Source organism: Schistocerca piceifrons, chromosome 11 (assembly GCF_021461385.2).
Source record: "Schistocerca piceifrons isolate TAMUIC-IGC-003096 chromosome 11, iqSchPice1.1, whole genome shotgun sequence".
In the NCBI taxonomy this organism is placed as follows: Eukaryota; Metazoa; Arthropoda; class Insecta; order Orthoptera; family Acrididae; genus Schistocerca; species Schistocerca piceifrons.
The window spans coordinates 62,983,827-62,998,973 of NC_060148.1; the positions used below are offsets into that span (position 1 = coordinate 62,983,827).

The following is a 15,147-nucleotide window of genomic DNA, read 5'->3' on the forward strand; positions in this document are numbered from 1 at the left end:
GCCGCGCCGTATAGCGAGGGGTAGTGGCTTCGCGGCCGACACGAGAGCAACAGGAGTCAACCCACGACGTCGGGTTGGTCGGTGCCAACTGCGACGCCGTGAGACGGGGGATCGGCGCGCCTTCCTGCGTCCGTTGAAGCGGCTGGCAACGGGCGGTTCGGGAGAGCGTTGGGGGTGCTGCGCTAGGTCTTCGCCAGAAATAGCAGTTTATTAGAAGTGATTGGAGATATGTTGTTTCATTTACTTGTTAAATTCGTGTTCTTGGTCAGTCTCTCGTCCCCAGCTTGCTCGTCTATCTCTCGTCCGCATTTGTTAGGCAGTTAGTGTCTGTCTGTCTGTCTGCCATACGTTAATAGCTGCCTATGTCATGTTTGTCGAATTCGGTGTTAACGAATTTATTGCTTAAAGGCCGAATTCTTGAAACATGTTTTTATCTTGCCTATCATCTTGCTTGGTGGTATATGTGTAATGTAGATCATGTTGTACATTTTATGTAGGTCTGCATTTTATGGATTTTATTTAAATAGTCATTTTAGGATTTAAGGTTGCCACCCTTCCACCATAAGAGCTCTCCTGCGAAGTTTCATATCAGTGCACACTCCGCTGCAGAGTGAAAATATCATTCTGGAAACATTCCCCAGGCTGTGGCTAAGCCATGTCTCCGCAATATCCTTTCTTTCAAGAGTGCTAGTTCTGCAGGTTCGCAGGAGAGCTTCTGTAGAGTTTGGAAGGTAGAAGGCGAGGTACTGGCAGAAGTAAAGCTGTGAGGACGGGGCGTGAGTCGTGCTCGGGTAGCTGAGATGGTAGAGCACTTGCCAGCGAAAGGCAAAGGTCCCGAGTTTGAGTCTCGGTCCGGCACACAGTTTTAATCTGCCAGGAAGTTTCATATTGTTAAGTTAACTGAAAACTGTGAAGGAGTCTATCGGTGTTTTATAACTTTCCTTCCTCCTCAACTAATTCAGCGTACAATCTGTCGAGCAATGGGAAAAAATCTGTATACTCTAAATTTCTCCCTAGCAGTCACAAGAACTTCTTCAACGTCTGCTTCTTTGCGTTTCCTTGATCTTTTGCATCTACATCTACATCATACTCCGCAAGCCACCTAATGATGTGTGGCGGAGGGTACTTTCGGTACCACTATCTGTTCCCTCCAGGCCTGTTCCACTCGCGAATAGTTCGTGGCAAGAATGATTGTCGGTAAGCCTCGGTATTGGCTCTAATTTCTCGAATTTTCTCCTTGTGGTCACAATACGCGAGATGGGTGTGTGGTGAGGGGGGGCGGGGGGGGGGGGGGGGGGAGTAATACGTTGTCTGACTCCTCCTGAAAAGTGCTGGCCCGAAATTTCAGTATTAAACCTCTGCGGGATGCACAACGTCTCTCTTGTAACGTCTGCCAGTGGAATTTGTTTAGCATCTCCGTAACGCTCTCTTGCCAATTAAACGATTCCGTGACGAAACGCGCCGCTCTTCGTTGGATCTTTCTCATGTCCTCTATCAGTGCTACCTGATAGGGATCCCAGATAGATGAACAATACTCAAGAAAGTGCGCCTTATAAGCCACTTCTTTCGTGGATGAGTTACATTTCATTAAGATTCTTCCGATGAATCTGAGTCTAGTGTCTGCTTTTCCCACTATCTGTTTTATATGGTCATTCCACTTAAGGTCGCTGTGCATAGTTACGTCTAGGTATGTTACGGTCGAAGCTGTCTTCAGCAGTTTGTCATCAATAGTGTAGCTATACAGTAGTGCATTTCTTTTCCTATGTATGCGCAGTATGTTGCATTTATTCACGTTCAGAGTCAACTACCAGAGCCTACACCATTCATCAATTCTCTGCACGTCGTTCTGCAAATTCCTACTATCTTCCGGCGTTGCTACTTTGGTATAGCCTTAAAGAGCATCCGACGCTTTCTACTAGGTCATTTATATATATTCTAACAGCAACGGTCCTATCACACTTCCCTGTGGCACTCCGGATATTAACTTTACATCTGTAGATTTTGTTCCGTTAAGAGCGACGTGCTGAGTTCCATCTGCAAGAAAGTCTTGAATCCAATCGCATGCTTGCTCCGATACTCCGTAAGCTCGTATTTTATCATTAAACGGCAATGCAGGACGGTGTCAAATGCCTTACTGAAACCAAGGAACACGGCATCAAGCTGAGCTCCGTTGTCTACTGTGCTGTGGATCTCATGCAGGAACAGAGAGAGCTGAGTTTCGCAGGATCTCTGTCTGCGAAGTCCATGTTCATTTTCATAGAGGAGCTGTTCATTTTCCAAGAACGTCATAATTCTTGAGCATAAAACATGTTCCATAATTCTACAACAGATTGGCGTCAACGATATAGGTCTATAATTGTGTTGATCTGTTTTACGGCCTTTCTTAAAAACGGGAATGACCTGCGCTTTTTCCAGTCGTTAGGTACCTTTAGTTGCTCAAGCGTTCTACGATAAATTACTGCTAGAAGGGGAGCAAGTTCATTCGCATAAGCTTTATAGAATCTTACACGTATCTCACCTGGCCCTGAAGCTTTTCCGCTACTAAGCGACTGTAGCTGCTTTTCAATTCCCCGTTCGTTTATATCAGTATCTGCCATTTCGATATTCGTAAGACGATTGAAAGGAGGGACAGTGTTACGATTTTCCGCGGTGAAACAACTTCCGATGACCGAATTCAGTATTTCGGCCTTCTCAGTGCTATCTTCCGTTTCGGTGCCGGTGTGGTCGCTGAGAGAATGAATAGATGATTGTGACCCACTTACTGATTTTACATACGCCAAAAATCTTCTAGGGTTTTTACTCAGGTCGGTTGACAACGTCTTACTTTCAAAATCATTGGACGTTTCTCTCATTGCTCTCTTTACGCTCATTTTCGATTCGTTCAGCTTTTTCTTTTTTTGCCAGTTAGGACTTACTTCTCTTGAATCTGAGATGAAGTACTCTTTGTTTACGTAGCGCTTTTCTAACACTGCTATTAAACCATGGTGGGTCTTTCCCAACCCTTAAAATCTAGACAGCAAAGGACTTGGAAGAGCAGTTGAACGGATTGGACAGTGTGTTGAAAGGAGGATGTAAGATGAACATCAGCAAAAGCAAAACGAGGATAATGGAATGTAGTCGAATTAAGTCGGGTGATGCTGAGGGAATTAGATTAGGAAATGAGACACTTCAAGTAGTAAAGGAGTTTTGCTATTTGTGGAGCAAAATAACTGATGATGGTCGAAGTAGAGAGGATATAAAATGTAGACTGGCAACGGCAAGGAATGCGTTTCTGAAGAAGAGAAATTTGTTAACATCCAGTATAGATTTAAGTGCCAGGATGTCGTTTCTGAAAGTATTTGTATGGAGTGTAGCCATGTATGGAAGTGAAACATGGACAATAAATAGTTTGGACAAGAAGAGAATAGAAGCTTTCGAAATGTGGTGCTACAGAAGAATGTTGGAGATTAGGTGGGTAGATCACATAACTAATGAGGAAGTATTAAATATGATTGGGGACAAGAGGAGTTTGTGGCACAACTTGACAAGAAGAAGGGATCGGTTGGTAGGACATGTCCTGAGGCATCAAGGGATCACCAATTTAGCATTGGAGGGCAGCGTGGAGGGTAAAAATCATAGGGGGAGACCAAGAGATGAATACACTAAACAGATTCAGAGGGATGTAGGTTGCAGGAGGTACTGGGAGATGAAGAATCTTGCACAGGATAGTGTAGCATGGAGAGCTGCATCAAACCAGTCTCAGGACTGAAGACCATAACAACAACAACTGCCAATAGACTGCAGTTTGCTTTGCCTTCCCCACAACTTTTTCTATGTGTTCTTTCCAGTTTAAGATGTTCGTAATTCGAATTCTTAGATATTTAATTGAATTTACGGCCTTTAGATTTGACTGATTTATAGTGTAACCGACGTTTCTAGCACTCATGTGGATGAAATCACACTTTCCATTATTTAAGGTCAATTGTCACTTTCCACGTCATTCAGGTATCTTTTCTAAATCGAATTCCAATTTGTTTTGATCTTCTGATGACTTTACTAGTTGCTAAACGACAGCATCATCTGCAAACAGCCCAAGACGGCTGCTCACCTTGACTCCCAAATCGTTTATATACATAAGGAACAGCAGAGGGCCTATTACACTACATTGGGGAATGCCAGAAATCAATTCTGGTTTACTCAATGACTTTCTGCCAGTGACTACGAACTGTGACCTCTCTGACAGGAAATCACGAATGCAGTCACATAACTGATACGGTACTCCATAGCCGGCCACTGTGGCCGAGAGGTTCTAGGCGCTTCAGTCCGGAACCGCGTTGCTGCTACGGTCGCAGGTTCAAATCCTGCCTCGGGCATGGATATGTATGATGTCCTTAGGTTAGTTAGGTTTAAGTACTTCTAAGTCTAGGGGACTGATGACCTCAGATGTTAAGTCCCATAGTGCTTAGAGCCATTTGAAACATTTCATACTCCATAAGCACTACAAGCCATTTGTGTGGTTGAGTGTCAAAGGCCTTCTGGAAATCTAGAAATACGGAATCAATTTGAAATCCCTTGTCAATACCACTCAACACTTCGTGTGAGTAAAGAGCTAGCTGTGTTTCAAAAGAACGATGTAGATCTATTATTATAGAGCAATATTTGGCCCATTTGATGTCACATAAGGTAATCTTTTTTATTCATTCTGAAAGCAGCTGTCTTCTCTCATCACAGATTGTTGAAGTTAGATAACTTGCATGTCCCTGTCAAGGATTTCCATATACTGTAGATCCATGTGCTCTGCGAGGAAAGCATCGCACTCTGCTATAAGTTCAAGAGGCATCGCAAACTCACCCTTAGGTAATGAATAGAAGTTTTCAGCGTGTCCTCGCAGTGAAGTCCTCAACTATTTAGCTCCTTCATTGCCGCGAACACCATTTTCAACACACTGGGCCAGTACATTTTTTCCTGTCTCAACATGACTCGAATTGGTTTTCTACCGTTCCAACAGATTTTTTTCCCCTTGTTATAAAAGATAACTCAAAATCTTTGTGTTCAGGTGAACTTTCACAGTGAGACAAAATATTAAAAATATGTCTCCAGTCTGAAATACCAATAGTAGCAATCTCGCCCTCACCTCCAAGCAGTTTACAAAAGCACTCCATCTTCAGGCCACAAGTGGCCCATCGGGACCATCCGACCGCCGTGTCATCCTCAGTTGTGGATGCGGATAGGAGGGGCGTGTGGTCAGCACACCGCTCTCCTGGTCGTTGTGATGGTATTCTTGACCGAAGCCGCTACTATTCGGTCGAATAGCTCCTCAATTGGCATCACGAGGCTGAGTGAGTGCACCCCCAAAAATGGCAACAGCGCATGGCGGCTAGATGGTCACCCATCCAAGTGCCAGCCAAGCCCGACAGCGCTTAACTTCGATGATCTCACGGGAACCGGTGTATCCACTGCGGCACGGCCGTTGCCCGAACAATTTACAAGGTGCACAAAAAATAGCACCGGTGCTACATGAGTGTACTAGGTAAAAACGTAAAGTTGGTTCACTATTTAAAAGTTTACGAAAAAATAAATTTTTGTTCAGTCATCTGGTTTTAGCGCCTATTGACGTTCGTGAGTTAGAAAAATCACCGTTACAGTTTTGATTAACGCCACAGTGCGACGGAATGTCGATTGTTGATTCATTTAAGTCACCATTCTGCAGCTTCATAACAGACTCGACACTCAGGTTTTTGTGGGAATTCAGAAAAAAATTGTTTTGTTTCGTTCTTGACTGTTGTTTCGGTCGCACACACTTCTTTGACTATAGCTGTAGTGCTAGAGCTATCTTGACTCCTATGTGAACTCCAAGCCAACAAATTTTTTTGAAAAATTTGTCTACTCTGTCAAGCGTTTTTAGAACATTTGTGGCCCCACATAATTTTCAACGTTTCTTTTTGTAACATTTGTTCACGTTAAAGACGCTTAGGACACTGTCAACCAACATCAACACGAAATAAAATAAGTTCGTAAATAATAACTATCCTGAAACTTCCTGGCAGATTAAAACTGTGTGCCCGACTGAGACTCGAACTCGGGACCTTTGCCTTTCGCGGGCAAGTGCTCTACCATCTGAGCTACCGAAGCACGACTCACGCCCGGTACTCACAGCTTTACTTCTGCCAGTATCTCGTCTCCTACCTTCCAAACTTTACAGAAGCTCTCCTGCGAACGTTGCAGAACTAGCACTCCTGAAAGAAAGGATATTGCGGAGACATGGATTGGCCACAGCCTGGGGGATGTTTCCAGAATGAGATTTTCACTCTGCAGCGGAGTGTGCGCTGATATGAAACTTCCTGGTAGATTAAAACTGTGTGGCGGACCGAGACTCGAACTCAGGACCTTTGCCCTTCGCGGGCAAGTGCTCTACCATCTGAGCTACCCAAGCACGACTCACGCTCCGTCCTCACAGCTTTACTTCTACCAGTACCTCGTCTCCTACTTTCCATTCTTTACAGAAGGTCTCCTGCGAAGTATCATATCAGCGCACACTCCGCTGCAGAGTGAAAATATCATTCTGGAAACATCCCCCAGGCTGTGGCCAAGCCATGTATCCGCAATATCCTTTCTGTTGAGTGGTACTTAAGTAAATAAATTAGTGAAATCAAAGTGAACTAGAAATTAGAATATAAATGAAAAACTTGGTTTAGTTTAGATAGTTACATACTGGCAAACAGCGGGCAAAACAGCAAGACAGAAGAGACAATGACCATGAAGTCAGCAAGTTCCACATAAGCGGGCGCTGTCGATTCAGCCGTCAGGGCATCGCCCGACCGGCTCACGTGTTTCTCAGTTGTCGCATGTGAGCAAAGGCCCTCGCCTACATCCCAAGAGCCAATGACCGACGTTAAGAAGATTCTTCGAGAAGCTTTCCAACGTGACAGAAGAGGCAATGGCCGTGAAGTCCTTCACCTCCAGTGAACTGAAGTGAATAAATACGCGAGACGCGGTGGGCCCGACAGACGGAGACGAGCGACGAAGAAGTGAAGAAGCGTTGCAGTTGTTTTAAGTCAGTTTCGGTGCTGAAGACCGTCATGCAAGAAGAGACTACATCATGCACAGACGCACCAAGTCCGCCGCTGTAATGGAATAGCAAGCAGCAGCCTCGGCGCCAGAAGTTAAAAGGTATTTGAAGTCTGATCTTTACGTACCCGGGTGACTCGTGAGGACGGGAAGGAGACGGCCTCACATCAGCAGTCACCTGTGAGCTGGGATGAAGATCTAACAGCCGAAGACTGGCAAACGGGAGTCCGTTGTTCGAGTCCGGGACACTGGCCGACACACAACACACGCGTCCGCTTAGAGAAGAGAAACACAGGGACGCCACATCCGAGGTACCACCATCCGATGCACGACTTCGCTCGCAATAATTAAACGGGCCACCTCGCGCTGCGCGTCTCCAGTCTGCTGGGCGAGACGGCGACACGAGATACACACCGCCAGGCGTAATAAGACGCCGCCGCTGCCGCAACAGAAGGCTACGCAAACGACACAGCTGCCGTTCTCCGAACCAGAACATCCAGTGAGATACAGTTGTACGAAACTTTCAATAAAAGTTATCTTACGTAAAAATGCTGTTTCATTCTACCTCATACCCGAGCCAAGGAAGAACCCACCCTGCCCACATATTGTTAAGAGAGAAAAGTTAATTTATTTAGTATTTTCACCCTGACAGAATGCTTTCGAATGCTCATCCTGACAATTGACAGCATCAAAAGAGAAAACCCAGTTACATTTAGTGACAGAAGTGTTACATTTAGTATCACAACTGTTACATTTCTTTCAGGAGTGCTAGTTCAGCAAGTTTCGCAGGAGAGCTTCTGTGAAGTTTGGAAGGTAGGAGACGAAGGTACTGGCAGAAGTAAAGCTGTGAAGACGGGGCGTGAGTCGTGCTTGGGTAGCTCAGTTGGTAGAGATCTTGCCCGCGAAAGGCAAAGGTCCCGAGTTCGAGTCTCGGTCCGGCACACAGTTTTAATCTGCCAGGAAGTTTCATATCTGCGCACATTCCGCTGCAGAGTGAAAATCTCATGCTGCCTTACTGTTTTATCTGTTAAAGTTACCCACTCGTCTCCTACTGTATTCCTCTCCCCTGTTATAGTCAACCTTTGCCTAGTGCTGCCTCTGAAAGCCTAAGCAACCTCCTTTCAACTTATACAGGTCTCACCTCCTTACATTCCTATATTTTTGTAGTCTCTTCAGTTTTAATCTACAGTTAATAACAAATAAATTGTGTTCAGAGTCCACATATGCCCCTGGAAATGTTTTATAGTTTGAAAACCTGGTTCCTAAATATCTGTCTTATAATCATACACCGAAGAGCCAAAGATACTGGTACACGTGCCTAATATCGTGTAGCGTCCCTCCGAGCACGCAGAAATGCCGCAACACGATGTGGCATGGACTCGACTGATGTCTGAACTAGTACTAGAGGGAACTGACTCCATGAATCCTGCAAGGCTATCCATAAATCCGTAAGAGTACGAGGAGGTGGAGATCTCTTCTGAACAGCATGTTGCAAGACATCCCAGATTTGCTCAATAATGTTCTTGTCTGGGGAGTTTGGTGGCCACCGGAAGTGTTTAAACTCAGAAGAGTGTTCTGAGCCGTGTATTGACTCTTGCTACACCTTATGTTTGGATTGCATTGGTTTTCCTTTTCTTTCCCTGACATGTTTGATATGTTGTCTGTCATTAAGTGGCTGCTTGGTTGTCTTTTCCCTCTGCTATCGATGTCTGCGTTTTTGCTTCCGGGAAACTGCTACGGAGGAAGTGAGATCTTTGACCGGTTGTAACCTCGTGTGGTGGCGCGGAAGTAGGGGCGTTGAACGGAGGGAGTGTGGTGGACACGGGAGGGCAGTGTGGCTCTCCAGCGCGAAGCAGGAGCGGTCGGCTGTACCGAGTCGCCACGTGATGTATGTCGGTTGTGTGTAACGAGCGGGTCGAGTTGGCGGAAGAGCTCCCCGCGTGTTGGTTGTATACAGGGTGTTACAAAAAGGTACGGCCAAACTTTCAGGAAACATTCCTCACACACAAATAAAGAAAAGATGTTATGTGGACATGTGTCCGGAAACGCTTACTTTCCATGTTAGAGCTCACTTTATTACTTCTCTTCAAATGACATTAATCATGGAATGGTAACACACACCAACAGAACGAACCAGCGTGACTTCAAACACTTTGTTAGAGAAAATGTTCAAAATGTCCTCCGTTAGCTAAGATACACGCATCCACCCTCCGTCGCACGGAATCCCTGATGCGCTGATGCAGCCCTGGAGAATGGCATATTGTATCATAGCCGTCCACAATACGAGCACGAAGAGTCTCTACATTTGGTACCGGGGTAGCGTACACAAGACCTTTCAAATGCTCCCATAAGTGAAAGTCAAGAGGGTTGAGGTCAGGAGAGCGTGGAGGCCACGGAATTGGTCCGCCTCTACCAATCCGTCGGTCACCGAATCTGTTGTTGAGAAGCGTACGAACACTTGGACTGAAATGTGCAGGAGCTCCATCGTGCATGAACCACATGTTGTGTTGTACATGTAAAGGCACATGTTCTAGCAGCACAGGTAGAGTATCCCGTATGAAATCGTGATAACGTGCTCCATTGAGCGTAGGTGGAAGAACATGGGGCCCAATCGAGACATCACCAACAATGACTGCCCAAACGTTCACAGAAAATCTGTGTTGATGACGTGATTGCACAATTGCGTGCGGATTCTCGTCAGCCCACACATGTTGATTGTGAAAATTTACAATTTGATCACACGTTGGAATGAAGCCTCATCCGTAAAGAGAACATTTGCACTGGAATGAGGACTGACACATTGTTGGATGAACCATTCGCAGAAGTGTACCCGTGGAGGCCAATCAGCTGCTGATAGTGCCTGCACACGCTGTACACGGTACTTAAACAACTGGTTTTCCCGTAGCACTCTCCATACAGTGACTTGGTCAACGTTACCTTGTACAGCAGCAACTTCTCTGACGCTGACATTAGGGTTATCGTCAACTGCACGAAGAATTGCCTCGTCAATTGCAGGTGTTCTCGTCGTTCTAGGTCTCCCCAAGTCGCGAGTCATAGGCTGGAATGTTCTGTGCTCCCTAAGACGCCGATCAATTGCTTCGAACGTCTTCGTGTCGGGACATCTTCGTTCTGGAAATCTGTCTCGATACAAACGTACCCCGCCACGGCTGTTGCCCCGTGCTAATCCGTACATCAAATGGGCATCTGGCAACTCCGCATTTGTAAACATTGCACTGACTGCAAAACCACGTTCGTGATGAACACTAACCTGTTGATGCTACGTACTGATGTGCTTGATGCTAGTACTGTAGAGCAATGAGTCGCATGTCAACACAAGCACCGAAGTCAACATTACCTTCCTTCAATTGGGCCAACTGGCGGTGAATCGAGGAAGTACAGTACATACTGACGAAACTAAAATGAGCTTTAACATGGAAAGTAAGCGTTTCCTGACACATGTCCACATACCATCTTTTCTTCATTTGTGTGTGACGAATGTTTCCTGAAAGTTTGACACTACCTTTTTGTAACACCCTGTAGGCTCGCCCCACGAGTAGTTGCTGTTCATTTCGCCTTGGTGGGACGTTAACAAGCTCCTTTAAATCCTCCGTTTCAACACTGGTGTTTAAAAGGAGACACCTAACATGAAGGAGCGGTCACTACCCGTCAACGTTGCAGAGAGACGTGAACTCCGGTGACAGAGCGTGTTGTCGCGTGACCGTGGCGTGTCGGGTACGCTGGCGACACGTGCACGGTCGGATGTGTGGATCCTTGCCGTCGGAGGTCGCGTACTGCCTGTTCGAGCATAATTGCAAGTTAAGTCCGTGGAAGGTTTAATCATTAAGTAATGATTTTGTTTAACCAGCGTCTCTTCTGCCTTTTGGCCTCCGGCGACCGGGTTTCCTGTCCCTGGCACCGGTGTAATTGAAGACAGTGATCTTTCCTCCTCCTCTTGTTACTGTCCGATGGGAGGTGTAGTTTTGGCACTTTAATTGTTTCGCTATTCTGAGTAAATTCATGGTTCTTGTTGGTTGATCATGTGGTCCCTCATTCAGGACTGTGTGGTGTAATGTTTCCTTGCACGAGGTTAGCACTAATTCTGTCAGCAAGTTAAGCAATCTTATAACAAGTTTTCGCTGGCTAAAAGTCGGTGCAGTGACCAGCCTGAGAGTGGCAATTGTGTTTACGGGCGTATTTAGATTGGTCAGTATTCTGCCTAACCTGAGTATCCCTGAGTGGGTGACTTGTGGCCGCCTTACACGGGTCCGTCATATCTGTTATGTTCTAATGATATTCCAGGACACTTTTGTTGAAATTTTTTTTATATTCCTCCAAGTTTGTAAATTCTTTTATTGCCATTAATCGTGTGTTTGCTGAGACCTGTTTAAATTTTTTAATGGCGGTGTTGGAAGCTTCACTACCTCACCGTACTTTATTTACGAAGTTCTGTATTTACTTTAGTAGCCTGTTTACTAATGTTCTTTATATTTTTTTAAATTGTTGTATTGCTATAAATTACTTTCATTGACGTTAGCGGCGTGTTTTAAAAGGTAGTTTATTGCCGTACTCCTAGCTTCTGTGTTAAATTTTTTTTAACTGTTGTATTGCTATAAATTACTTGATTGCCGTTAGTGGCGTGTTTAAAAGGCTGTTTATTGCCGTACTGCTAGTTTCTGTAAGATACGAATAAAACATTTGTGAAAATCTCAACTCGACAGCTAACTACTACAAATTAGGCCCCGTTTTCCAACTTATGGTGTGGCTTGTAGTAACCGTAACCACTGTGTGTGTCATGTTCCTGGAGCCACTCTGTAGCATTTCTAGACGTGTGGTATGTCGCATTGTCGTGCTGGAATTCTCCAAGTCCATCGTAATGCTCAATAGACGTGAATGGATGCAGGTGATCAGACAGGATGCTTACATACATGTCACCTGTCAGAGTTGTGTCTAGATGTATCAGGGATCCCATATCACTCCAACTGCACACTCCCCAGACCATTACAGAGCCTCCACCAGCCTGAAGAGTATTCTGCTGACGTGGAGCTTCCAAGGAGTCATGGTGTCGTCTCCATTCCCATACATGTACATCCACTCCACACACTTTGAAACGAGACTCTTCCGACCAGGCAACACGATTCCATTCATCAACAGTCCAATGTCGGTGTTGACGGTCCCAGGCGAGGCGTAAAGCTTCGTGTCGTGCAGTCATTGATGGTACGTTAGTGGGCCTTCGGCTCCGAAGGCCCATATCGATGAGGTTTCGTTGAATGGTTCGCACGATGACAGTTGTTGATGGTCCAGCACTGAAACCTGCAGCAATTTGCGGATTGGCTGCACTTGTGACACGTTGAATGATTATCTTGAGCCGACGTTGGTCCCGTTCTTACAGGATCTTTTTGCAGCCGCAGCAATGTCGGAAATTTGATGTTTTACCCGATTGCTGATATTTACGGTACATTCGTCAAAGGTCGTATGGGAAAATCCCAACTTCATCGCTACCTAGCAGATACTGTCTCCCACCGCTAGTGCACCTACTGTAACACGACGTTCAAACTCGCTTAAATCGTTATAACCTGCCATTCTAGCAGCGGTAACCGATCTAAGAACTGCGTGAGGCACTTGTTGTCTTGTATAATCGTTGCCGACCACAGCGCCGTATACTGCCTATTTACATTGTATTTGAATACGCGTGCCTATATCAGTTTCTTTGGCCCTTCAGTGTATTATTACAGTATTCATTGGGTTCCAAAGTAACAAGATGAATATAAACCGATGCTAGAATGAGATTTTCACTCTGCAGTCGTGTGTGCGCTGATATGAAACTTCCTGGTAGATTAAAACTGTGTGCCGGACCGAGACTCGAACTCGGGACCTTTGCCTTTCGCGGGCAAGTGCTCTACCAACTGAGCTAGCCAAGCACGACTCACGCCCGGCACTCACAGCTTTACTTCTGCCAGTACCTCGTCTCCTACCTTCCAAACTTTACAGAAGCTCTCCTGCGAACCATGCAGAACTAGCACTCCTGGAAGAAAGGATATTGCGGAGACATGGCTTGGCCACAGCCTGGGGGATGTTTCCAGAATGAGATTTTCACTCTGCAGCGGAGTGTGCGCTGATATGAAACTTCCTGGCAGATTAAAACTGTGTGCCCGACCGAGTCTCGAACTTGGGAGAAGAGGTACTGGCAGAAGTAAAGCTGTGAGGATTGGGCGTGAGTCGTGTTTGGGTAGCTCAGTTGGTAGAGCACTTGCCCGCGAAAGGCAAAGGTCCCGAGTTCGAGTTACGGTCCGGCACACAGTTTTAATCTGCCAGGAAGTTTCAAACCGATGCTAGTTTGTTTTGCAGTATACTTATTGCAAAAATAAAAATGCACATATTATTTCATATTTTCTTCTGTCCTCATTTTGTAAACTCATTTACCTTATTTCGTTTTGAAGAGTTGACAACACTGGCGATTTGCGTGTCCCTGTCCTACTGCACGTGCCCTGCTGGAGAAGAGGTCCTACCGTTCAGGCTACAGTCTCCCTCCTCGAGAATTCTCGCGAGACTGAGAGGCGAGCGTAGCCTGAACTCAAACTGAAATATTCCGCTGGCTGACTGCTTACAAAGTGACGGACAAGATTGTGAACAATAGTTAATCAGAATTTTGACTTCAATACCCACATAATGAATTAAATAAAACAAATAATGGACAAGATCGGCAATAACGATTAATATGGAATTCTGGCTTAAATGGACGAATAACGAAAGAGGTAATGCAAAGACACTGATTAATAGAGAATTTTGGGTTAGATGGACAGCTCACAAAACAAATAATGGAGAAGATTATGATTAATATGTGATGGACACTGAAACTTCCCCTTTGAAAGATTAAGAATGACTGTGCTGGTGAACTTCTACGTTATTTGATACTGAAACAGCTGAGTAAAACTGAACGTACTCAGACATTTCTCTCTTTACTTATTCTGATCATCACTAAACTGACACACAATATTTTTAGCACAACGCAACCTGACTTTTAATAATCCCTGACTAACAATAACTTATACCTTTCATAAATCACTTACCTCACAAAAATCTTCTTTACTCGAACTACTGCAATACAGCAAGCGCCAATACTGCCGGCCAAGTAAAAGATTCTAACTACTGAGGGCACTAATTACTGATAGAGAACAAACAATGTATTTACGTTAATAGTGTTCAGAATATATGTGTGTGTGTTCATGACATCCAGTCTTACAAACTTCGTTTTTCTGATGGACACACGTCCAGATCGTCCGTTCTCAAAACTCCGCCATCTCTCTCCCCACAGCCACCACAGCTGGTGGTTCACCTCCAACTGCCCAACGCTACGCACTGTTCACATCCAGCTGCCCAACAATACACTAGCGAATATTTCAACAATGCAGACCAGCCACAGACTGCACACAGCACAGTCAGCGATTTTCACACAGAGCACAACGTGGCGTCACCAACATAAAAACCTAAACAGCCCACTTACAACACTTTCGGCTCCAGCAACTGATAAGCGAAGTCAATAAAATGAATACAGCAGAGTACCATTAAAAATAACTGATAGAGTATTTTGGCTCAGATCTCTAACGAAATAAATATATCGTCAATAGTAATTAGTAGAGATCTTTGGCTTAAATGGGCTACCAAGAACATAAATAGTGAGGAAGATTACGAACAAAAGATAACAGAGAATTTCGCCTTTGGTAGCTGGTTAACGAAATTAATAAAACAGTGGAGAATACCATTAAGAATGGTTAGTAGGCGATTTTGGCTTCGCTGACTGAGTAACGAAATAAATAAAATAAGCATCGGAAAAGATTTTTGCAATGATTAATAGAGAATTTTGCCTTAAATGTCCGACGAGCAACTGATCAGCCAGAACATCGTGACCACCGACCTACTATCGATATGCCGGCCTGAGTGGCCGTGCGGTTCTAGGCGCTACAGTCTGTAACAGATCGACCGATACGGTCGCAGGTTCGAATCCTGCCTCGGGCATGGATGTGTGTGATGTCCTTATGTTAGTTATGTTTAATTAGTTCTAAGTTCTAGGCGACTGATGACCTCAGAAGTTAAGTCCCATAG

General features: G+C 45.0%; 1 pseudogene; it reads right to left on the reverse strand.

The window, feature by feature from the left end:
- Window positions 1–5,337: 5,337 nt before the first annotated feature.
- LOC124720701 lies at window positions 5,338–5,454 on the reverse strand (annotated as a pseudogene).
- Window positions 5,455–15,147: the final 9,693 nt, after the last annotated feature.